A 25951-nucleotide genomic window follows, 5' to 3' on the forward strand; every position below is an offset into this window, starting at 1 on the left:
CCTGATAAAATTGTGAACATGGGGGTAGAGGGAGAGGAGAGGGTAGAAGAGGAAAAGGAGGGGAGAAGGAGAGGGTGTAACGGATTAAGTAAAATGCTGCAGGTTCCTGTGTGGCTACAGTGGGCAGTGGGCCATGAGACCACACCATAGATCCCTAAGTGAGGGCAGGCAATGGGTAGCAGGTTCTAAGAGCAGCCAGTCCCAGGCAGGGACTGTATAGTTCCCCGAGTGGCTGTAGTGGGCCATGAGTCGCAAGCAAGGAACCATGTAGAGACCTCAGTGGGGCAGCCAGTACCACAAGGAGAGAGACAGATGAAAACACCATGAGACCACGCCGCAGGTCTCCAAAGGCAGCTGGTCCTGGGCAGGGAGCCATGTGGTGGGTGAGAGGCAGAGACATTGATAGGCATGCCATGCAGAGTGAGGTTGTATATTTATTTAGTGGGTTATGGAAGGGAAAGAGAGAGGGTGTAAGGGGAGAGGGGAGAGATAAACAGAGAGAGACAGAGAGGGAAGGGGGGATGTGGGGAGAATGGAGAGAGGCAGAAACTGCCTCTTTAGGGGAGAGATGGAAAAGGAAGGGACTCAGGTTGGAAGCTGAAGATCAGCTTGCCTCAGCAGATGGGGGAGGGAGTGGGTGTGGCTTGTCTCTTAAAGGGACAGGACATAACATTACATTCCCATCTCTTTTTTATAATAAAAAAAACAGGAGACTAGGCACCACAGGTTAAAAGAATTGGGGCGGTGGATTCTCAAGAATGCTTTCTGCTTATTTGTGGGTGTCATCTTTGGTGGGGGAACCTGAGAAGGCTGGTGCTGGTCATATCCTGGCATAGCTGGTCTCTTTGCTTCTGTCTGGTGTTTGTGGTATGAAAATGTTTCGTGTCTCTTATACCTGTTTAAGGTATTGGCAGAACAGAAGACAAAGCTAAGTTTAGGAAAAAAATTTTTAGGACCAAGGAATTGAGAAGGGTATATCTGACCTGTTTAAGGTGGATCTTTCAATTCGGCTCCCTGGAACTCACAAGAATTTTTTGGGTTTGTAAAAACAGAAATTTTAGGCATATATATTATATAAACAGTAGCAGAATGACTGTGACAGATATTTTTGCATAATAAAAAGTATCTTTAAGACTATGAAAGGCAGCAGGAGAGAGAAGTTTGATAGCGTGAACTTGTCCTCACACCTTTATATGATGTAGGAGTGTCTTCTATCTATCTGTTGTTTTCGTTGGTTAATTAATAAAGAAACTGCTTGGCCTGATAGGTCAGAACATAGGTGGGTGGAGTAGACAGACAGAATGCTGGGAAGAAGGGAAGTAAGTCAGATGCCATAGCTCTCCTCTCTGAAATGGACACAGGTTAGAATCTTCCGGGTAAGCCACCACCTTGTGGTGCTACACACATTAATAGAAATGGGTTAAGCAAGATATGAGAGTTAGCCAGTAAGAGGCTAGAGCTAATGGGCCAAGCAGTGTTTAAATGAATACAATTTGTGTGTTGTTATTTCGGGTGTAAAGCTAGCCATGCGGGACCTGGGCAGGATGAAAGGCAGGCCTGCCCGCAGCTTCTTCAACATTTATAACTTGTAGATACACACCTTAATAACATATATTTGTAATTTACTGAAATTTGATTAGTGAGGATGTCCTTTTTTAAAACTGACAAAACCTCTCATCTGTCAATCATCATCAGAGATCTTTGAGAAGGATAAAATTTTACTTGAATCGTCGATTCAAAAGTGACAGAGAATTTACTTGGTTGGCACCTAGAGCTACTCTTCAGGGTCCTCCATGGTGGCTGAATGTTGTCTTTGCCATTTGCTGTTTAGCACAGGGCCTGCCAGGCTCCAGAAGATCTTGTTGGCTAAGAAATCTGTAGGAAGACAAGCCTACCTTTACCTGAGCAGCTAGGCTGTCAATCCCAGCAATTCTGTCCACATCTGGACATCATCAGTTTAGATGAAAGGCAGTTTTCCCAGTTATAAGCACTTGGCAGTTGAAGCGATTTGTGGATGGACGTTGTTTTGTGCCCATTTGTCATCTGTCTCCTTTGGAGGAAATAGAGTGCTGCTGCTAGGAGCCAAACTGTCTTTTTGTTATGAAGTGTTTTCAATAATTAAATATTTAAATACCATATTCCCCAGATCTCTGAGCAGTTGAGGGCTGTTTATCAGGTGTAACTACAGTATAGAATCTGCCTGGAGAGCTGGGTCTGAGCTTGACCTTACTGGCTCTCAACTTAACAGGTAAAGAAGGGTTGGATTAAATATAAAGTATTTTTTAAGAGACTTAAAAGTACATACCAGTTTAAAACATAAGACTTATTGCTTTGTAGTCTGGAATGAGATACAATGAACAGGCAATTATAATATTTAACAGAAAACATAGGTACATTTAAGTTACATGTATGAACACACACACAGAGTGAACAGGAATTGGGTGAAGTGGATGTTTTTGGTGGGCCAAAGGCATGCCACTGTGCAAAACAAACATGCAACAGATTCAGCAAGAGGAATTTAGAGCAAAAACATAAGTAAATCAGGGGACTAGGCAGAGTATACCTCAGTAAAGATGGCAGAACTCGGTCACCTGACCTGGCTCTCAGTTAAGATGGCATTAACGCCACGTGACTTCAGTCAAAATGTCAGTAAGGTCACCCATGTAACAGAGTTAACACTAGGGAACCAGGCAGGGAATATCTCAGTAAAGATGGTGGAACTTGGTCACCTAAACTGACTCTTAGTTAAGATGGTGGCAAAGTCACCTGACCTCAGTTAAGATGGTGGTAAGATCAACTGACCTTAGTCAAAATGGCAGCAGTCACACGTTTGTATGGAAAAACCATGGTTTTTGAGCTGTGGGGATTTTATACTTAATAATAAGAGAGACCTAGAGTTGTGATTTGCCCTGTGGCTAAGCTGCCATGCCACAAACCACAGTAGGGAGCAAAAGTCTGTAATTGAAAACGGTTGCCTCATGGATCCGACCAATCTTGTTGGCAGCAGTAGCGGTGGCAGGGACAGTTTGAGGAAACTCCTTCCATTTGCTTATGTGCTGACAGTAGTTAGAAAGCTCCCGTAAAGGTGGAGTCAGAGGGACACGGGAGGAGTGAGGGTAGGAGCTGAAGAAGTAGGTCATTAAGACTTGGGGTTTTAAGGCCTCTAAAAGACATCCATCCCAGGAGGACAGACATGGGTGGCTTGCTACCCATAGCTGAAACTGCGAAAACCTGTGAAACAGTGACCCCACAAGGCCTACAAGGAGATGTCTCTTCCTTGATAGGCAGGGTGTATATTGGTACAAACACCACAGGGCCTGTGGGAGAGCATCCCCTGAGGTGGGGTGCTATTACCTGACTGGATCGGTTGGGGCGACTCAGAAGCCAGAGGGGCCAGAGGCCACTCCGAACAGCCTTTTCATGGTAGGAGTAGGGGGAAGAAGAAAAGAAAAAGAAAAAAAAAAGAGAAAGAAGAATCTGAGGGGGACCAGCCCCAGGCCGTCCAAACACAATTTTATCTAAGGGAAGCAATCCAGAGATGAATGTCAGCAAAGGGCTCAACTGTAGCCTTAAAGACCATGGTTGGGGGCTGTCCCCCTGTTTTTAGGAACACCAGAAGATTTCTAGGAGCTCAATGGTCAGTTCCTTTGGTTTGGAGAAACGCTTAAGCTGACACAATGGGGGAACTCACCAATAGAATTTGGTGTTGTGTGGAGAAAACATGCTTAGGCATATGGAACATGTGGTTGTTGTGGGAAAAAATACTCGGTTTCAAATCCTGAGCCTGGGAGAGGAGCTCAGAGTGGGAGAGCCTCCCAAGTCTTATGGCACCAATGTAATGGGTTAAGGAAAATGCTGCAGGTTCCCCAGTGGCTGCAGCAGACAGCAGGACATGATATCATGCTGCAGGTCCTGGAGTGGGGGCAGGCAGTGGGCAGGGGATCTGAAGAGCAGTCAGGCAACCCAGGTAGGGATGGTGCAGTTCCCTGAGTGGCTGCAGCAGGTCATGAAGAGAGACAAACAGATGGGCATGCCACGAGACCATGCTGCAGGTCTCCAAAGGCGGCTGGTCCTGCCTGGGCAGGGAACCACATGGTAGGCGAGAGGCAGAGTCATGGATAGGTATGCCATGCAGAATGAGGTGAGATATTTATTTAGTGGGTTATAGTAGGGAAGGGGAGAGGAGTAAGAGGAGAAGGGGGAGAGCAGAGAGAAACAGAGAGAGACGGGGGAAGGGGAGAAGTGAGGAGAATGGAGAGAGGCAGAAGCTGCCTCTTTCTGGGAGAGAATGAAAGGAAGGGACTCAGGCTGGAAACCGAAGATCAGCTTGCCTCGGTGGATGGGGGAGGGAATAGGCATGGCTTCTCTCTTTGTTGTTGTTATTATTACTTGAGAAAATACCAATCTAAATTCCCATTCCCTCCCATCCTCCCAATCCCCTCCCCTTCCCCCTCCAGCCCTAAGGGAGTACCATCCACCCCACCCTGTGGAAAGTCCAAGATCCTCTCTACTACATCTAAGTTGAGCAAGGTTTACATCCAAAGAGAATAGGATTCCCATGAAGCCAGTATATGCAGTAGAGACAGATCCCAGTATCACTATCAGTGGCCCCTCAGTCTGCCCCAACTGTCAACCCCCTTCAAAGGAGCTTGGTTGTTCCCATGCTTGTTCACTCCCATAGCTTGTCTCTTAAAGGGACAGTGCCGATCAGTTCAGAGGTTTGAGGATAACTTGAGGGAATGGGATAGTTGAGATGGAGGAAGGACAGTGATGAGAGCAAGGAAAGGAATATCTTGACTGAGTGAGCCATTATAGGGTTAGCAGAAACCTGACTCTAGAGAAATTCTCAGGAATCCACAGGATGACCCCTGCTAAGACCCTAAGCAATTGAGGAGAGGGGGCCCTATCTTGACTTGCCTTGTAGTCAGACTGATGAATATCTTAAATATCACCATGGAACCTTCATTCAGCAACTGACGGAAACAGAGGCAGAGACCTGCATCACAGCTCTGGACTGAGCTCCCATAGTCCAGTTAAAGAGTGGAAGGGGTAATAATATGAGCAAAGAGATCAAGACCATGATGTGTTCACCCACTGAAACAGTCTACCTGAGCAAATGGGTGCTCACCAACTCCAGCCGGACTGGGAAGGAACAAGCGTAGGACCAAACTAGTCCCTCTGAATGTGGGTTACAGTTGCATGGCTGGGGTGGACTGAAGGGCCACTGGCAGTGGCACCAGGATTTATCTCTACTACATGTACTGGCTTTTTGGGAACTTATTCTCTTTGGATGGATACCTTGCTCAGCCTACATATAATAGGGAGGCCCTTGGACATTGCACAAGGCAATATGCCTTGCCCTCTTTGAGGAATAGATGGAGGGGGGGTGGGAAGGTGTGTTGAGGGAATTGGAGGAGGGGAGGGAGTGGGAACTTGAATTTTTTAATCCAATAAATTTTAAAAAAGCAAAATAAAATATGCAATAAAAAAGAATTAAATTTCCAAAAAAAAAAAAACCAGAAATGTTAGGTAGGAAGAACAGAGATAAGAAAGAATCACAGAGACACAGGATAGAAACGGGAGGGAAACTCAGTGAATACTGAATTTCAAGTTCTGAGTTCACCTGTGTTTATTTTTCATATACTTTTATACCCCAATACAAAAGGACAAAAGAAGGCAAAAGACTGCTTTAACATGACACAAAGGACAACCAGAACAGTTACTTGTTTCAATACTTGAGACATCAAGCCATTAATTCCTGAGTAAAGCATTTGATGTTTGGGCCAGTGAACACACTCTAGATCTGTAGGCAGTCACTCCCTAGGCCAAACCTCCTATTTTAAAAGAAAGAGCAGAAGTAGGCTTGAATTCTCTGACCTTCTGATCAGAGTAGAGCAAATCCACCTCTATGAGCCATCTTAATAGTCAAAACACCAAATAACCACACCCTGGGTCAGGTATCTTTTTTTGTAGCCACACCTGTTGACAACAACTTTGAAGGAACAAAAATAAGCTCAAACTCTCTGACCTTCCAAAAAGGTAAAATAGGGTTACGTTCAGGGCTTTGGCTCGAAATTGACACAGGCATCAAGAAGGTTTACTGGAGATACAGAAACAGGATTTTTGATAGTTAAAGAGCTAGACTTCAATAACACTAATGAGGTACATAAATCTGCTTTAAGGCTTTTTAGAAAGATATAATATCTCTGATTACATTCAGTTCTGTTTACATATTGGTCACTCGTGTACACAGGGACTGACTATAGCTGCTGCTTTACAGGGAAAGAAAGTTAACAATCTTCTCTGCCAACAAAGCAATCAAAACCCAAAGATAATGAGGGCTGCAGGGCCCCCTGGAAGCTGCTTCGGGTGTGGTCTTAAGGGACATTAGGTCAGGCAATGTCCTGATAGGAGAGTAAGCCCAGGGAAAGGAAAGAACCGGGTATGTGCTGGAGGTGTAGGAGAGGAAAACATTGGACTAATGAGTGCAGATCAAAGAGAGATGATCAAGGGAACTCCCTGTTGGGAAATGAGGAGAGGGGTCCACCTCAGGCCCCCAAAGAAATATATGGGGCAATCTAGCAGTCTGTTCCCCTACAAGAAAATCCATTCAGGACCTTTGCAGAGTAACCCCAGGCAGTGCAGGGCTCATACTCAGCTCTTCTGTCTATATAGTTTTAACTCCTAAAATGGTGAGCCAGGCTCTTCCCACTGGAGTTTATGGGCCTTTATCAGAAGGCGGTGTAGGATTATTACTATGGAGAAGTAGAACCACTGTGCAAGGGACTCTTGTTGCTCCTGGAGTCATTGATGCTGATTTTGAAAGAGAGATCAAGGTTATGACTCACTCACCTAATTGAGTTTCTGTGGTAAAACAGGCCAGAGGCTTGCACAATTAATTTTACTACTAAAGTGCAAACTAGAAATCAAGTTAAAAGAGGTAAAAGAGGAGAGGCTGGATTTAGTTTATCTGATGCCTATTGACTACAAGCCATAGGTCCACAGTGACCAGAACTCACTTTGTTTATAAATGAAAAAAGCTTTTCTGGTCTTCTGGATACTGGTATGGATATTTCTGTTATAACTGCCAGTCAATAGCTTTCAGGGTAGCCTAAAACAGAGTTGCAAGGAATTGGTCAAACTCAAAATCCTGAACAAAGTAGCAATGAGCTTTACTGGAGAGATGGAGAAGGTCCTAAAGAAATTTTTGGCCATACATTGTTCCTCATTTACCTGTAAATTTTTGGTGCTGAGACATTATGACCTGCTGGGGGTATATTTATATTCCCCCAACACAGCTATTGCTAATCAAGTTTCAGCAAGAGTTGTTGACCAATCAAGGTCTGGGTAAGGAGAATGATGGAAGGATCCATCCTATCATACCAGACCTCCCAGGGCTGGGTTATGGTATTTTTAGGAGAGGTCATTGAAAATCCTGTACTTCATGTAGACCCAATTATTTAAAAAAGTGACAAGCCTGTATGGGTAAATCAGTGGCCTCTAAGTGAAGAAAAATTATAAGCTACCTAGAAGTTAGTGCAGAAAACAGATGGATAATGGTCACATTGTGCCTGCCAATTCCCCTGGAATTCTATTTTTGTAATTTAAAAAATCAGAAAAATAGAGATTAATATAGGGTTTAAGAGAGGTTAACAGGACCATGCAGCCAATGGTGCTTTCCAGCCTGGGCTGCCTTCTCCTTTCGCTACACCAAAAGATACCTATAAGGTTATTTTAGATTTAAAGGACTGTTTTTTATATCATCCCTTTGGCACAATAAGATTGTCAAAAATTTGCATTTAGTATTTGCATCAGTTAATTTCAAAGAGCCAATAAAAAAGATATCAATAAAACATCTTCTATCAGGGTATGGCAAACAGTGCTATGTTGTGCCAAAAATTCATGGCTCAGGCTATATTAGAGATCAATTTCCACAAGTTTATATTATCCATTATATGGATGATATCTTGCTTGACCATAAAACTGAAGGAGTTTTAGTTGAGACATATGGACAGCTTCACCAGACAACGTGCAAAGTCACCCACCTTTCCAATATTTAGGTCATATGTTATATCCTAAAAAAAATAAGCTCAGACTCTCTTACCTTCAGACAAAGTGGAATAGATTCATATTTTTTGGTCCCCACACCCCTGATCTTGGACTTTTACCAATGAGTGGTATGGGAGGTTCTTCTGTCTATGTATTGATTTTATTGGTTAATGAATAAAGAAAACTGGCTTAACCTATAGCATGGAAGGAGGAATGAGGAATTAGGAGACACCATGAAGCTGCCACCAGAGTCAGACATTCTGAAGCTTTGCTGGTAAGCCACTGCCATGTGGTGATACACAGATTAATGGAAATGGGTTAAATTAAGATATAAGATTTAGCCAATAAGAAGTTAAAGCTAATGGGCCAAGCAGCAATTTAATTAATACAGTTTCTGTGTGATTATTTTGGGTCTAAGCTGGCCAGGAGGCTGGGAAACAACAGGCTCTCTCTTCCTACAAATGAGAGCTATGACAAACTAAGTTTCTATTATTTAAGCCCCAAAGCCTGAGGTTCTTTGGTATGGCATCCTGCAAAATTAATACAGCAACCCCACCATGAGGCTTTGTAATTTACATACAATTGACAGAAGAGATATTCTTAGCAATTACTACAACACAATTTCTGCAGATTAAATAAAAAATTCAGTAGCTGTGTTGATTGCACACTTCTTTATGAGCCAGTAAAGTGAGGTAAGTCTTAGAATGGTAGCACAATTGGTGTGGAATTTCACCATTTACTTGTGGTTTCCACAACACAGGAAGTTAAGATTTCACTTTAGTACTGACCAGTCAGATCACACCTAGAAAATTTTCTTAATTCTAAGTTTCTCATCAATTCAGCAAGGTTTATACTAACCACATTTTTCAGATAAGGAGACCAAAAGAAGGTGAAAAGAGGCTTGTCTAAGGTCACAGATCTGGTAAATGCAGGGGTCAGTATTCAACCAAATTCCGCACAACTTCATATGATGGTTAATATTGATTCTACTTGACAGACCCTAGAATGACATAAGAAGAAAACTCTGGGTATGACTATATGGAGGGGGTTTCAGATTGAGTTAATTGAGATGGGAAGATACACTCTAACTGTGGGCACTGTCATTCAATGGGATAGAGTTTTAGGGAGAGGGAGAGAGAGAGAGAGAGAGAGAGAGAGAGAGAGAGAGAGAGAGAGAGAGAGAGAGAGAGAGAGAGAGATGAGCTAAACACCAGAGCACTAGAAATGCCCCACCTCTTTCATGACTACAAATGCACTGCCATCTCGTGACAATGAATGCACTGCCATCAGCTGCCTCAAGCTCCTGCTGCCATGCCTTCCCTGTTATAATAGACTGTATCTTGTGGAACTGTAAGCCAAATTAATAGTAATAATAATAATAATAGCAGCAAATTCTTCTGTCCTTAAATTGATTTTTTTCATGTGTTTTTGGCACAGTAATAAGAAAACTAATATACTTCACCAACTTTCACAACTGAAGTAGGGTAAGCAGACCAGGAAGGTGTTTGGCACTTAAGCCATCTGGGAACTGAATACTAGCAATCTGTTCAATCTGAGTAAAAAGAACAGAGGCACCATCAAAATACGTGTAAGAGATTCCTGGGATGATGATGGAATAAAGTTGAGTATACATACCATCTCTTCCCAGGCTCCTAATGCAATCACCTGGGCTCCATGGCTCTCTGGTTTCCCAATTCTCCAATGTTTTCCAAGGTATACATATTCTGGACTTCTCAGTTCATGGTGCAAAATTAAGCCTAAACTCTTTTGTAAATCTCCACAGTGCAGACAGACAACTCAGCAACTGGGATGGTTTCACCCACAGGCAATGGCTATAAGACTGGGAATTGGGATTGTGTTTACCCTAGCAAACTCAGAAATCTGCCCACCTCTGCCTCTGAGTGCTGGAATTAAAGGTGTGTGCCACCACTCCCAGCTCTTGTATATATATTTACTTCCTTCATGCTGGGTCCTTCTGAATAACTTGTTACGGGAAACTCAAGTGGTAGACACTCATCTTTCTCCATTTACATTTGCATGTAGGTACTACTCATTTCTGATTGCTTAGGCTCAAGTGGGTTGTTAACTCAGTCTGCAAATCATTTGGGGTTTCTACAGTCAAATCTCCCCTTCTGAGCTGCAGCTATAGTATTGGAAGCTAGTATCTGCCTTGGGAAAGATCTCCTCACCACTTGACTTTCGACAGATGGCCCTGCCTTTTCTTTCACTAAGGAAATAGGGACCACAAAGAGGAAGAGTCTCATGTTCCTGCCACTGGCCCTGGACACCTTCAGGTATATGTACCCTCTTCCCCTGCTCTCACAAAACAGGTACCACTTCCTATAGAAGACTTTCCATTTCTTTCTTTCACTGTGCTTAGAAGCCTTACTCTATTCAAATTCTTCTATGTTCAGCCTCCCCCTTTTGTCTGTGTTCCAGTTACATAGTGTTTACAACTTCATATTTTTTTTAAAAAAAAATTAAATCCTTCTGGTCTGCAGATTTCTTCTCTATGCCAGCCAAGCTCTCTCTTCCCTGTCACAGTCTTGTCCACCTTGAGGTGACTCAGTTTTCCACTTCTATCCATACATAGTATCTGGGTCTCCTTATGCTCTTTAGTGAAACCCCTAAATGAGGTCACTAAAAACTTCCTATTGCTAATCCCAGGTATCGGTTGCTAACCTGTTTCATACTTAATTCTTGGCATCAAATAACTTGTTTTTGAGTCTTCTGTGGAAGTCATCCCTGTAGTTCCAGGCCTATGTTTTCTTTGCTGACAGCTTGCCTCTTCTTCATTTCAACTCCTCTTCTCTTGTTCTTCAATCCCAAATCTCCAAGAGCGTTCCTTTCTGGAGATCTTTCTTCTTATGGCATTCTCCAATCTTACCATAATAAACACTAGAAACAATGTAGCTTAAAATATATTTCTCACAGTTCTAGCAACTAGGAGTTCAGAATGCCAATATAAACTATAGTTCAACATTACTACGTTTGGTGAGTATTTTCTGTGACCTCTGTAATGGCTTGTCTAGGATGTGCTTGGAGTGACTTCCCTTATAATTGGTGGATTGATTGCATTAATGACCTCAATTCTTTACCTCTTCACTATATGCATACCCTTTGCTATATGACTTTATAGCTTCTTCCATCAAGTGTTAGAATACTTTTTTTCCTGGCCTTTGAAATTAAGCTCGGCCATGTGATGTGAATTAGGTAACTGGAAGTAGGAGATATAGTGCCAGTGTAGGCTTGAGGGGATGCTTAAGTGTTCCCTCTTGTATGGCTTTCATTTTTACAATAAATATGTGCTCATATTTGTCTACTGTTCCGAGAAGGAAGGTAAAATAATGTGTAGAACCCTTCCCAGCCAAGTCTGATCCAAATCACTGGGCTCTCAGTTTGATTCAGATGCCTAGGAAGAAACAGTTTAAAATAGTCATCTAATTCTTAACCACTCTACACACACCCCCAAGAAATTTTTTATGTTATTTCAATCCACTGATCTTTGGGTCTTTTCTCAACTAGTAATAATCAATTTGCATGCTCACCCAGATGAATTCAATTACCTGATTGATTTTTTTTTCTGATACAACAAATCTGTCTTTAGTCTCTCTCTCTCTCTCTCTCTCTCTCTCTCTCTCTCTCTCTCTCTCTCTCTCTCTCTCTCTCTCTCTCTCTCTCTCTCTCTCTTTCTCGCTTTTCCAAGACAGGGTTTTGCTATATTTTTTCACTATTTATTTTCTTATTTTATTTAACTGTTTCTTTTAAGATTTTTTTCTTTTGAAGAAACCAGTTTATTGGACTCTCCTAGCACTCTTTTTTTATTATTGATTTTTATTGAGCTCTATATTTTTCTCTGCTCCCCTCCCTTTCTCCCTCCTCCCCCTTCAGCCCTCCCCCAAGGTCCCCATGCTCCCAATTTACTCAGGAGATCTTGTCTTTTTCTACTTCCCATGTAGATTAGATCTATATATATCTCTCTTAGTGTTCTCATTGTTGTCCAAGTTCTCTGGGATTGTGGTTTGTAGGCTGGTTTTCTTTGCTTTATGATTAAAAACCACTTATGAGTGAGTACATGTGATAATTGTCTTTCTGTGTCTGGGTTTTAGACAGGGTTTCTATGTGTAGCTTTATAGCCTTTCCTGGAACTAGCTCTTGTAGACCAGACTGGCCTCGAACTCACAAAGATCTGCCTGCCTCTGCCTCCCAAGTGCTAGGATAAAAGGCATGTGCCACCACTGCCTAGGCCGTCTTCAGTCTCTTTTATTTCTTTTTTAATGTGTAGTGGTGTGCATATATGTATATGTACATATTACCATGTGTAGGGCTGCAGGAATGTGTAGAGGCCCAAGGATAACATTGAAAGTCTTCTTCCTCCACCTTCTCCTAACCTGTTGAGGTAGTTTCCCAGTTGAATCTAGAGCTCACAGATACCGACTAGTCTGTAGAAGGAACAGCAGGTTGCATCCGGCCACCCAGCTCCCGGCCGCCTGGCTAACTTATGACCCGAAATAACAACACTGCCTGGCCAATTACCTCTAGTCTCTTACTGGCTAACTCTCATATCTTGCTTTAACCCATATCTAATAATCTGTGTAGCACCACAAGGTTGTGTCTTACCAGGAAGATTCTAGTGTACGTCCATCTTGGGCTGGAGCTTCATCTTGTCTGTCCCAGAGAGGAGAGGCATTGCGATTGCCTCACTTCCTCCCAGCATTCTGTTCTGTCCACTACACCCACCTAAGAGTTGGCCTATCAAATGGGCCAAGGCAGTTTCTTTATTATCCAATGAAATCAACAGATTGACATATGACCTTCCCATATCACTAGTCTAACTGATCACCTTGCTCCAGGACTTCTCATTTTCCCTTTCCAAGCACTGGAATTATAAGTGGGCAGCCACACTTACTTGGTACTGTGGCATTTATATGAATGCTGGGGAGTCCAAACTACAGTCCTTATACTTGTCCAGCAAGCACTTTTTGGTCTTAGTCATCCTTCCATATCCATGTAATCTATTTTTAGTGAAACATAGTACCCTTCTACAACACAAAATTGATCACTCTATCATTTATTTACCTTCTTAAATTGTTCAAAGAACTTTTCTTATTTTGATTCATAACTCCTGCATAATCTAGCTCCTGCTTGTCTTGTTCTTCTGGCCAGCCTCATTTCTTGGCGTCACCTGTCTTTCTCTCCTGACTTTACAACGGAGTTGTTTGCTTGCTCTGGTTGAGCCATTCTCACTTTTATTCTCATTGCACAACTTTAAACATGTTGTTTTCCTTAACAGGGAGGCAACGTACTTTCTTCTGGCTCTTTTAACCAAGTATCAAAATCTTGGTGATTTTAAATCACAGAAATTATTGGTTCAGATTTCTAGACTCAAGGTGTAAGCAGGGCCTTGTTTGCTCTGAAACAAGCACTTGTCCTTCCTTCTTTCTACTTCCTAGAAATTGCTAGCAACCTTGGGTTTGCAGCAGCAGCACTTCAACTGTGCCCATTAGATGCAGTTCTTTTCTTGGGCTTTCCCAGCTATGTCTCGTAAGGACTTCTGGTGTGTTGGATGAAGATGACTTCTACCTCCAGTATGACCTAAACTTAGCTAATTACATCTATAACTCCATTAAGTTCATGTTCTGAGGTATTCGTGTTTAGGACATCAACCTATCTTGCGGGGAGACACAATTCAATTCAGAGCAACATTTACTTTTAATGGCCTGTTTCTGGCTGCTAATCCTAGTCACTTATCAGATGTCATTATTGCTACCAATTCTACTAGGAAGTCTTTCCTTATCTGTTGACCTGTTTAAATACAATACCATTCTATTGTATAAACAAGACATTACAGAAAAATTGCTTGATAAACTTTGATTCTGTAGCTATCAAATGAATGGGATTTTCCTTTGTTGTAAATGTAATTGTGATAAACCCACCAAAGAGCAATTTGTTGGTAAGGCCAGTCCTAAAAACATGCTAGACTGAAAGTTAAAACAATTCATGACTTCCTTTCAGTTTCTCATATCTATTTCTCTTTGAACATCAGTAATATTTGTTTTTTCATGTGCAATAGGAATTTTTTTGTTCCTTATCACTTACAAACTTAGGGCCATGTCATTAACTCCAAGTTTAGATATCACTGGTCCAGCCAATCTACAGGAATAAGATATTTTTTCTAGATATCTAGTTGGCACAATTGTGATTGGTGTTAAACTACTGACCAATTGGCCTACCACAGGGTTTTTGTGTTTCAGGCATACATTTAAGGGCATGCTGTCTCCTGAAATATGGGGTTTAATAAGCTATGATTTGAACCACATCTCAAATGAAATGTTACTCCTTACAAACTGATTATGTAATAGAGTAGCTTTTTCTACTCAATACTAAAAGTATTAATGAGACAAAAGCCTTCAGTCTTATCCACATACTAAGGGAATAATGCCTGATGATTTGCCAGGTGCCATACTGAGCTTGGAATCACTGTCCCAATAATGCTTTAAGTAAGAGTTTCTCTCCATTCCTTCTTGATGTATCGTCATAAACTATATAGAAGGAATGCATATGAGTACCATAGAGTCCAAGAAAATAAAGATTAAAATCCCATGATAAACCTTGCATCCACTAGGGACAGGAAATGTATCTTGTTTATCTTATTCTTCTTTTGCCTTCTGAAAAAAATAAAACATTCATGTATCATATGAAAATTTCAATGCATTACATGAAAATCATTTCCAACAGACCTTATTTTTATTGTAAACAAAGACTTGAGTTATTTGAAAGCAATGGGTAACAAAATGCTTTAAGTTGTTGAATATGAAACAAGTACATTGCAATTACACCAATTATGACACGGTGTATTTGCAGTATAATTTTTATGGTGCTGCAGACCGAACTTAGGACATGCAAGAGCACTACCACTAAGCTGTATCACCAGTCTTTAGCATACTGCATATTAAAACAATTATGCATTATCCACTTATAGTATAAATTCTATGAAGAATAGGAGGATCACACTTGCCATATTCCTTTAATTTCCAAAATACCTAGTTTGGTCACACAATTGCATTTGTTGTACCCATTAATACATCCTTCTATCTATACCTTTTGCCTGTAACTTTATAACACTCATTATAAGTCACTGTCAAGGTGAATTGCTTTGGCTGATAAATTGTTAATGAATATGAAGTGAATTGAAAAGTTCTTGTGTGTTTTAAAAGACCCTTTAAAATAAATTCTCTTGACTAAAATGATGACTTAATTACTTTTTCTGTTTATTTTCATGATAGTCCCTTCCCTCACTTATTTAGTGCTACATTTGTTTTGGTTTTGAGCCAGAGTCTTCCACATAGTCTAAGATAGCCTAGAATTTTCTTTGTAGCTCAGGTTGGTCTTGAACTCACAATGCACCTGCTTCAGACTCTTGAGTACTGATTTAACAAACATATAATTCCCAAGATCTTTGGACTGCATTCTTTCTCAGAATTCCCTAGAACTTTTAAGAGTACAGGCCTTAACACTATGGCTGTCTAGCCTTCTTCTTTCATTCTTGCTAATTTCTTTTTTTTAATTAATTTATTTATTTAAGGATTTCTGCCTCCTCCCTGCCACCGCCTCTCATTTCCCCCCCTCCCCCGATCAAGTTCCCCTCCCTCATCAGCTCTAAGAGCAATCAGGGTTCCCTGACCTGTGGGAAGCCCAAGGACCGCCCACCTCCATCCAGGTCTAGTAAGGTGAGCATCCAAACTGCCTAGGCTCCCACAAAGCCAGTACGTGCAGTAGGATCAAAAACCCAGTGCCATTGTTCTTGAGTTCTCAGTAGTCCTCATTGTCCGCTATGTTCAGCTAGTCCGGTTTTATCCCATGCTTTTTCAGACCCAGGCCAGCTGGCCTTGGTGAGTTCCCAATAGAACATCCCCATTGTCTCAGTGGGTGGGTGCACCCCTCACGGTCCTGAGTTCCTTGCTCGTGCTCCCTCTCCTTCTGCTCCTGATTTGGACCTTGAGATTTCTGTCCGGTGCTCCAATGTGGGTCTCTGTCTCTGTCTCATTTCATTGCCTGAGGAAAGTTAATATTCAGGAGGATGACTATATGTTTGTCTTTGGATTCACCTTCTTATTTAGCTTCTCTAGGATCACGAATTATAAGCTCAATGTCCTTTATTTATGGCTAGAAACCAAATATGAGTGAGTACATCCCATGCTCCTCTTTTTGGGTCTGGCTTACCTCACTCAGGATAGTGTTTTCTATTCCCACCCATTTGTATGCAAAATTCAAGAAGTCCTTTTTTTTTTTTTACTGCTGAGTAATACTCTAATATGTATTTATTCCATACTTTCTTCATCCATTCTTCCATTGAAGGGCATCTAGGATGTTTCCAGGTTCTGGCTATTACAAACAATGCTGCTATGAACATAGTTGAGCATATACTTTTGTTGTATGATAGGGCCTCTCTTGGGTATATTCCCAAGAGTGGTATTGCTGGGTCCAGGGGTAGGTTGATCCCGAATTTCCTGAGAAACCGAAACACTGCTTTCCAGAGTGGTTGCACAAGTTTGCATTCCCACCAGCAATGGGTGAGTGTACCCCTTCCTCCACAGCCTCTCCAGCAAAGGCTATCATTGGTGTTTTTTATTTTAGCCATTCTGACAGGTGTAAGATGGTATCTTAAAGTTGTCTTGATTTGCATTTCCCTGATCGCTAAGGAAGTTGAGCATGCCCTTAAGTGTCTTTTGGCCATTTGAACTTCTTCTGTTGAGAATTTTCTGTTCAGCTCAGTGCCCCATTTTATAATTGGGTTGATTAGCCTTTTACGGTCTATTTTCTTGAGTTCTTTATATATTTTGGAAATCAGACCTTTGTCAGTTGCGGGGTTGGTGAAGATCTTCTCCTAGTAAGTGGGTTGCCTTTTTGTCTTAGTGACAGTGTCCTTTGCTTTACAGAAGCTTCTTAGTCTCAGAAGGTCCCATTTATTCAATGAGGCCCTTAATGTCTGTGCTGCTGGGGTCATACGTAGGAAGTGTTCTCCTGTGCCCATGTGTTGTAGAGTACTTCCCACTTTCTCTTCTATCAGGTTCAGTGTGTTCGGACTGATATTGAGGTCTTATACAATAAAGGATTGTCTGGAGGCATTACCATCCCTGATTTCAAACTCTATTACAGAGCTACAGTATTGAAAACAGCTTGGTATTGGCATAAAAACAGAGAAGTCGACCAATGGAATCGAATAGAAGACCCTGACTTTAACCCACAAACCTATGAACACCTGATTTTCGATAAAGGAGCTAAAAGTATACAATGGAAAAAAGAGAGCATCTTCAACAAATTGTGCTGGCAAAACTGGATGTCAATCTGTAGAAGAATGAAAATAGATCCATATCTATCACCATGCACAAAACTCTTGCTAATTTCTTAAGTGTCTCTCTTTTGCCTTTTTCAAGGTAATAAGTATGCTTTAGGAAAAAGTTTCTTATTTTTATTTTTCTTTTCACACATACCTTTTAGCAATTGTATTTTTAATCTTATATCTTTGGTCTTTTCTTACTCTTACACATTAAGTTTTTACGCAAAATCCACCTCATACTGGCTTTTAATAAAAGACAATTATTAAATTTCAGAAATTTTATGAGCAGAATATTAAATATGAATGTCCTTAAAATAAGTGATGGTGGGAATGTATATACCACAGAAACTGATAAATGTAGGGTGGTTTATACCTGTAATCCCAGAAATTTGAAAGTTATGGAAAGAGAATTGTCAAAAATTCATGGGTAGCCTGCGCTATATGAGTTCCAGACAATAAAGTGCAAAAATAAATAAATAAAGGGTCAGGAATGGTGGCAAATGTCTTTAATTCCAGTACTTGAGAGACAGAGACAGGTGGATCTTGGCTCTGTATGAGTTCAAGGCCAGTCAGGGCTAAATAATAGCACCGCTCTTAAAAAAATAAATGAATCATCAACATCAACAAAACCTCAAAAATAAAGAAGGAAAAAATTGATAGTGCTACAAATCAAGAATGCATTGCATGCAGAGAAAGAGAGAGCTGTTAAATATGTATTATCACCAACTTGTCTTAGTCACTGTTCTATTGCTATGAGGAGACAACATGAACAAGGCAACATTCATAAATGAAAACATTTAATTGCAAACTTGCTTCTAGTTGTAGATGGTTAGTTCACGATCATCTTGACAAGAATAAGACAGGCATGGTGCTGGAGCAGTAGCTGAGAGCTCTACATCCAGATCCACAGACTGCTAGCAGGAAGAATGGGGGGATGGCTAGGCCTAGCATGGGCTTTTGAAACCTCAAACCCACACACAGGGACACGTCTCCTTTAAAAGGCCTTATCTCTCCAACAGCAACATACTTCCTAATACTTCCCACACAGTTTCACTAACTGGGGACAAAGCATTCAAGTCTATGAGTCTATTGGAGCCATTCCCATATAAACCACCACATCCTACTCCCTGGCCCCCATAACTTTATAGCCATATAATAACGCAAAAAGTATTATGGACTAAAAGTCCAACTTCAAAAGTCTCCGTAGTCTTTCAGTTTATGCTTGAAAGGCCAAAGTCTCTTCTGAGACTCAAGACAATCTCTTAACTGTGAGGGCACAGCTTCCTTTAGTCCATTTAGCATCAGGCTTTTCTTTAAATTTCTAATCTCCTTGAGCATGAAACTTGGTTTCTGTTGAGGGAGGTCCTTCCGCTCCTCCAGCCTATAGCCGCTGAGATACCAGCCCATTGGGGTGTGGTCTCTCTCCCTTTAAAAAAGCGGCCACTTCCCTCTCCTCACTCTCTTCATTTCCTGCTCAGCCGGCGACTAGACTCCCTTCCTGGTTGTGCAAAGGGCTGTTGTCTGGGACGGTGATCTGTAAGTTTTTTCCCCTTTAAATAAATACCACCCTATCAATCATAATTCCAAACTGGTGTGGCATTGTTTGTGACTTACGCCTTCAGGCTTCAACATTATATTTCCTGGTGCTACTTTCCTCCTCAGACTGTAAATTTTGTGTTCCTTTTTGCTGGCTTATGCCTTTTCACTGTAGAGCTACATAAGAGTGAACACCAACAACCAGGTGACATAGTCAATTCTGGACTATTTTGAAAACTCCCCTGCCAATGACAGACATTAATACAAACCTCTTCAATTTAGCCTCAAGAAAATTGGGGGGGGGGGGTTTGAGAAGGAAAGAGAGCAGCAATTCTTTGCCAAAATATCACAGAAATGGCCTGTAGGCCACTTACTAATATTCTTCCCCTCGGAAACCTCTTAAACCAGGCTTTCATGGTCCAAATTGCACTCAGCACTACTGTCTTCTATGCTCCTATCAGGATGGCCATTAAGCCCTGATTAAAGCATTCAACCACATTTCTAGTACAAAGTCCCTAAGTCTTCCATCCATATTCTTCCAAAAAACAGTGTGGTCATCAATACCCTGGTCCTAGTCTTATCTGTCATTCTATTGCTGGGAGATGTCATGACCAAAGATTATGAATGAAAGCATTTAACTGGGGACTTGCCTACAGTTTTAGAGGGTTAGTCCATCATCACCACAGCAGGAAGCAGACAGGAATGACATTGAGGCAGTAGCTGAGAGCTATACAACATGACCTGCAGGCAGCAGGTAGAGAGGCACTGGGCCTTGTGTGGGCTTTTGAAACCTCAAAGCCCATCCCTAATGACACACCTCCTCCAACAAGACCATACCTATTTCAAATAGACCATAGCTCCTAATCCTTACCAAACAGTTTGGGGGGGGGGGGGCGCTTGTTGGTTCCTGAGCACTTAGCCCCGAAATAATCATACAAAACTGTATTAATTAAATCATTGCTTGGCCCATTATCCCTAGCTTCTTATTGGCTAACTCTTACATATTAATTTAACCCATTCTATTAATCTGTGTATCGCTATGTGGCTGTTGCTTAGAGGCTAAAGTTTCCAGTATTTGTCTCTGGTAGCTCCATGGTGTCTCCCTGACTCCATCCTTCTTTCTCCCAGCATACAGTCTAGCTTTTCCTGCCTAGTTCTGTTCTGCCTTTGCCATAGGTTCAAAGCAGTTCTTTATTCATTAACTAATAGAAGGAATACATAGACAGAAGGACCTCCTACACCAACAGTTCTCACTAGGGACCAAGCATTCAAACACATTAACATTGGGAGCCATTCTCATTCAGACCACCACATTATTATCTATAGTTGTTGTATTTTATTACTTACTTCTCTCTTTTTCTATTAGAAGAGTCAATAGTGAGGAGCTGAAGGGAGGGAGAGTGAGTAGAGCACTAAAGAAAGTCAGGAAAGCAATGAGATCTCTGTAAATAGGAACTTCGATTTTTTATTTATTTGTATCCTGTGGATATACACATTTCTAATTATTATTACTACATGCATGTGTATGTATACGTTTATAATAGAGAGATAAATGTGGCTCTAACCCCTCATCAAAGAAGTTTCTTTTGTAATAGATGGAGAATATTACAGATATATAATTTGTCAACATGCAAAGAATAAGTTACTGTGGTGTGCTCAACCCCAGCTGATATATCTTGCAACACAACCTCTGTATCTAAGGCTCAGAAGACATCAAGGAAGAGATGTTGCAAAAATTCTTAAGAGCCGATGAACCAGTACATATGCTCCTAGATACTGCCCTGTACATATAACAGGGAAAATGCAACCATGAAATCACAACAATATGGTTGTCTGATTATGGTTAGCATGATGGCAACCTCAGTTGGTATGCCAGTGTTTATGGGGGAAATTCCACAAGGTTGGACAGTGGCTAATGACAGAGGGAGACTCAGTCTCCACAAGGAATGAGATTTATGTTTCCTACCTACTCTTCTGAGTGGTTTTCTTTGGTTCCTAAACTTTTAAACAACTTCATATAAAAAGAGCCACTGCAATTATCCTTTGATCTAACAAGAAAGAGTGTGATAATGACTATATTTTCTTAATGCCTAGACTTCTAGAAGAAGACTGCCCTGATTTAGTTTCCGTGTGTGTGTGTGTGTGTGTGTGTGTGTGTGTGTGTGTGTGTGTGTGTTTAAGAAAATAGGTCTGTTTTCTTTTCTTGTAACAAAATCAAAAGAAACTACTTTTGGTGACAGGGTCTTTGTGAAAAACAAATAAGGTCTTTTTGTTTGCTAATCAAAGGAAAGTTCCATTATATAGACTCATTAATTTCACTTTGACTTTTAGAGATTGTCATTCAACTATAAATTTGTGTTGTTAGGCAATTATATAAAAACTTCATACTTTGCAAGTCAAATCCGTAAAACAAGGCTTAATTAGAAAAATCAAAATTGGTTCAAATCCTTAGATATTGTGAATTGTTAATATCTATATGATATGGGGATGTATAAATGTGTGTGCATGTTTCTCCATTTAACTCATAATTTTCAAAGTAGTAACTAAAATTAAACTTATTTATTAATTAAAAACACAACTTTAAACAATGACAATATAGAGCAAAACCTACAAAAATTAAGTAGTCAATAATCACTTTTATTGATACTTTTTCTTCGTGTACCTTCAAAGTATATTTAGCAATCTTTCATTTCATCTTAAAGGTATCATCCTAGCATTTCTTATAAGGTAGGTCTACTAGAACTTCGTTCTTTCAGTTTGTCCTATCTTTTAATGATTTTATTTCTCCATTTTAGATTTTGGGATTTTGAGACATGTTTTTATGGGACCCAGGCTGGCCTCAAACTCACTATGGGTGTACTATGAACATTTTTTTTCTTTCATCACCCTGCTTGGGGATTGTTGAGCTGAACAACTGCATGCTTGTTACCAAATTTGGAGAGTCCTTTTTACTGTTTACACTATTTCTTCATATATTTTTCTTCTGTGTTCATTACTTTTTATTTTTTTAACTTTATTTTATCAGTATAAATCTGTATCACATGTGTGCCTAGTGCCCTAGGAGCCCAGAAGAAGGTATTAGGTCCCCTGCAACTAGAGTGGTAGATGGTTGTGAGTCATCATGTAAGTATTGGAAATCGAATCTGAGTCTTGTCAAAGAGGAACGAATGTTATGAACCTCTGAGGAATATCTCCAGCCCCCATCAGTTGCTTTTCTTGGTGTGATAAAAATATTTGACAAAACTGGCTTAAGGAAGAAACAGTTTAGGCGGACTCACACTTGAAACTGAAAGCCATCATGGCAGGAAAGTCATAGCGGAAGGACCTTGTGACAGCAGATCACATTGCAACTACAGTCAGGAAGCAGGAAACAATGCATGCTGATACTCAGCTCCCTTTGCCCTTTCTATGCAGTTTACAGCCTCAGCCCATGGAATGATACCACCCATAGTCAGACTTCAGCCTAATCCAGAAACTCCCTCCCAGGCATGTTCAGAGGTTCATTTCCTAGGTGATTCTAGATTCTAGCAAATTAACAATGGTCCTCTCCTCATTGCTTCTGTATTTCTCACTTTGTGTGCATTATGGTTTATGGTGTACTACAAACTCTTCATTTTCTTTCTTTTTTCTCACTGTGCCTCAAAGTAAATACTTTGATTAAACATGTATTTTAGTTCACTGGTTGTGTTTTCTGCTTTCCTCAAATCTTCTAGTACATCTTTACTTCAATTAATAGATTTATTGAACCCAAAATTTCTATTTTGTAATAATTTCTGTTTCTTAATTGATACTCTATATTTGTTGAAACATTAGTTTTATGATTGTTATATTTTCCTTTAATTTTTGGTTTATGCTTTCCTTTAATTCTATGAGAATGTTTTAATACTGTTAAGTCAAATATCTGTGATTTCTTGGGGACTTTTTTGTTAATTTGTTTTTTTTTTCCTGTGAATGGGCAATAGTTTATTTTATCTTTTATGTTTTGTAATTGTCTGTATTAAACTAGATTTTTTAAAATTATTTTATTTTTTTATTAAAAATTTCCGCCTCCTCCCCACCTCCCTTTTCCCTCCCCCTTCCCCCACTCCCCATGATCCCCTCCCCTCCCCCTCCCTCTCCAGTCCGAAGAGCAGTCAGGGTTCCCTGCCCTGTGGGCAGTCCAAGGTCCTCCCCCCTCCATCCAAAACTAGATATTTTTAATACTGTCATGCAGTTACTCAGTTTCTCTCCCCTCTGCAAAAAATTGTGTTTTCCTACTTACTGTCAATAATATTTTTACTAACTTACAAAGCTATTTTGTAAAAGCCATATTCCTTTTTATTATCAAATTCATTTATTTTTCATCTTGACCAATGATTCCCCTCCCTCTTCTCCTCCCAATCCCTCCACTGCACCTCTTCCCCCAGTGCACTCCTCTGTTTCTGTTCAGAAAGAAGCAGGCCTCCCATAGGTGTCAACAAAGCATGTCATATCAAGTTGAAATAGGACTAAGTTCCCCCTCACACACCTCCTTGTATTACAGCTGGGCAAGGTGACCAAGTATGAGCAATAGGTCTTGTCCATTGATGCTGTGTGTGCTCTATTTTCATATAGCTGAGAAGTTATCTGGTCATTTGACAGAAATATTCTTAAATGCCTGGTGTCATATGTTTTAAAAAAAAAGAAGAATGTAAAAGAGAAAAAATAAATAAGAGACAGGACAGGACAGAAAGGGAAGGATGGGATGGGAAGGAAAGTGAAGGGAAAGGAAAAGAAAGGAAAACATTTTCTAGGTCCTTGAAGATTGGCTCTGAATCCAGGCAGGGCACTCCTTCAACCCTCAGCTAGGTGATTCCAAATTTGACGCTACCTTTGTTCTGGTTAAGGCGATAGCTTCAATTTCTTCTGTTCCTGACCCAGATGCAGTCTTGGTTCTTCTGCTTCAGATGAGATATGGTGGTAGAGGAAGCAGTAAAGTGTTAGTTAGAATAAGTAAAGAAGCAAGAATATATATATATATGTGTGTGTGTGTGTGTGTGTGTGTGTGTGTGTGTATACGCATACATACATACATACATACATATGAAATTAATAGGCTGAACCTAGCAGAAAAGCCTTGACCCTAACAGACATGGGGCTTATATTTCTTTTCTTGTGTTATTCCCTCCTTTTTGCCCTCCTACAGGGTGACTACTTCCAGAAAAAGGGCATACATTTCTCAGAAGAATTTTTTTTTACCAAAAATTCAATCTAAGTAGATATATAAGATTCAATAATGTGCATAAGCATTTAAGTAAAATACAAAACCACTCAGGAAAAGGTTAGCAACATTCTTTTATGTTTTTCTGTTATGGAAGTTGCTGAAGCTGGTGTGAGTTGTTCACTGAGCAAAGAATGGCCCAACACCACCTATTATTGTTTTTATATCCTGTTCCTGGAGCCCTGGAATTACCACCATGACATATTGTTCTGTATGTCCTGTTTTAGGGGGTCCTTTGACTGATCCTTTCCAGAGCTTGCCTCCTACCTAACATCATTTTTCTGCTTAATCTGGGCCTAGACATCAGTCTGAGGTGAGCTGTTGTGATCTTAGGTCTTTCCTGGACATGAATCCAGTCCCAGACTTACGTGGGGCTTTCTAGATGTTTCTCCTCCACCTAGCTATTAGCTTTGGCTGTCTTAATAAAGTTACATAGACTGGATGACTTCAAAACCTAAAGTTTGGAACTCACAGTGATGAGTTCTGTGAGTTCTAGATCAGAGGACTCTCAGCATTGGTGTCTTTCTTCTTGGTTAGGGATACTACACGGCCAGATGCTATGTACTCACTTAAGCTTTTGACATGCAAGTGGAGACTTTTCTCAGGGTTTCTTCCTCTGTGTATCAGGGAACCAGAGGTTGAACTAGGATTCTACACTGTACAACCTTTCTAGTGCTTCAAAACTAAACACTAAAAAGCTTATCAAGAAGCATAATTCTGCCGGGTGGGCCAGATGACTGAGCAACAACTATTCAGGAAGAACAACACTGGTGTACTTTAAAAACAGTTCTAACAATATCTTTGCTGTGTAAATCTCCCATCTGCCCAAGCGCTCAGATTTCCAGTCCCCTGTCTCTGTTTAAATTGTTCCAAGTGTAGCTGGGACCCGAAAGAGATTTAAGGAAGACAGTGTGTGTGTGTGTGTGTGTGTGTGTGTGTGTGTGTGTGTTAAATTCATAAGCCCAAGGAGTTTATAAGCTAGGGACATCTACTCAAGGTTGACTGTTATTTGAGAATTAACTTCAGGAAATAGCTTTTCCTTCCACTGTAAATGTGCAGAATGATTATTATTTCTATTACACTATAAACACCTACAGAGACTGTCTCAGATAAAAACCATCTTTTCCAGGTATGGTATCCCGTTTTGGGAATCTCAGCACTCCGAAGGCTGAAACAAAAGAAGCACTGTGAGTTTCAGCCTTGCTTGGCTATAGTCACAAGACTTGGCCTCAAACCAAACCAAACCAAACCAAACCAAACAACTGAAATCCCTCCGGTTACTGGGAGTCACTGCAGTTTCAGATCTCCCCGCAGGATTGCTGAGTGTTGCTGCATGATAATTCATTTTCTTCGGTGGCACACTCATATTTTCTCATCTTTTCTTTCCTTCTTTACACATTTACCTGCTAGAAATCTCCCTAATAATGTTACATACTAATCTCTACCTTAGCGACTGCTTCCTAGGAACTCTGCTCTCTAAGAATACCTGGGATACCTAAATGTGTAGGCAGAAAAGATCCAAGAATTCAAACATTGTCAGCATATCTCTTTTCAAATCTCCTCATCCCTTCTTTGTTACTAAGTCAGATTTTATTTTTGTTGATATAATTTTCTGTATATGCCTTCTAGGTTTCTAAGTTTAAAAAATTTAAATTCTTTTGAGAATTTCACACAAGTACTGTATTTACATCATTTCCACCTTTTTCCCCACTCTTTCCCCAACTTCTTCTATGCCCACTCCTTCTCAGATACATGGACCTCTCATTCTATAATTGTTATTGTTACAT

The 25951-nt window shown here is 40.6% G+C and overlaps 1 protein-coding gene across 3 annotated transcripts in view; it reads left to right on the forward strand.

Annotated features, from left to right (window-relative positions):
* Positions 1 to 25951, forward strand: part of LOC121442574 (cytochrome b-245 heavy chain) — a 136638-nt gene that overhangs the window by 67412 nt on the left and 43275 nt on the right. For 2 of the 3 annotated variants that reach the window (XM_041644160.1, XM_041644159.1), the window contains exon 1: positions 18880 to 18925. The exons of the other annotated variant lie outside the window; for it this stretch is intronic. The gene's annotated coding sequence lies outside the window, so the exon portion shown is untranslated. Of the gene's footprint in view, positions 1 to 18879; positions 18926 to 25951 lie in introns of those variants that run through there. 3 annotated transcript variants of the gene reach the window in all.

Source organism: Microtus oregoni, unplaced genomic scaffold, assembly GCF_018167655.1.
Source record: "Microtus oregoni isolate MIOR12 unplaced genomic scaffold, Mior012 000092F_000, whole genome shotgun sequence".
In the NCBI taxonomy this organism is placed as follows: domain Eukaryota; kingdom Metazoa; phylum Chordata; class Mammalia; order Rodentia; family Cricetidae; genus Microtus; species Microtus oregoni.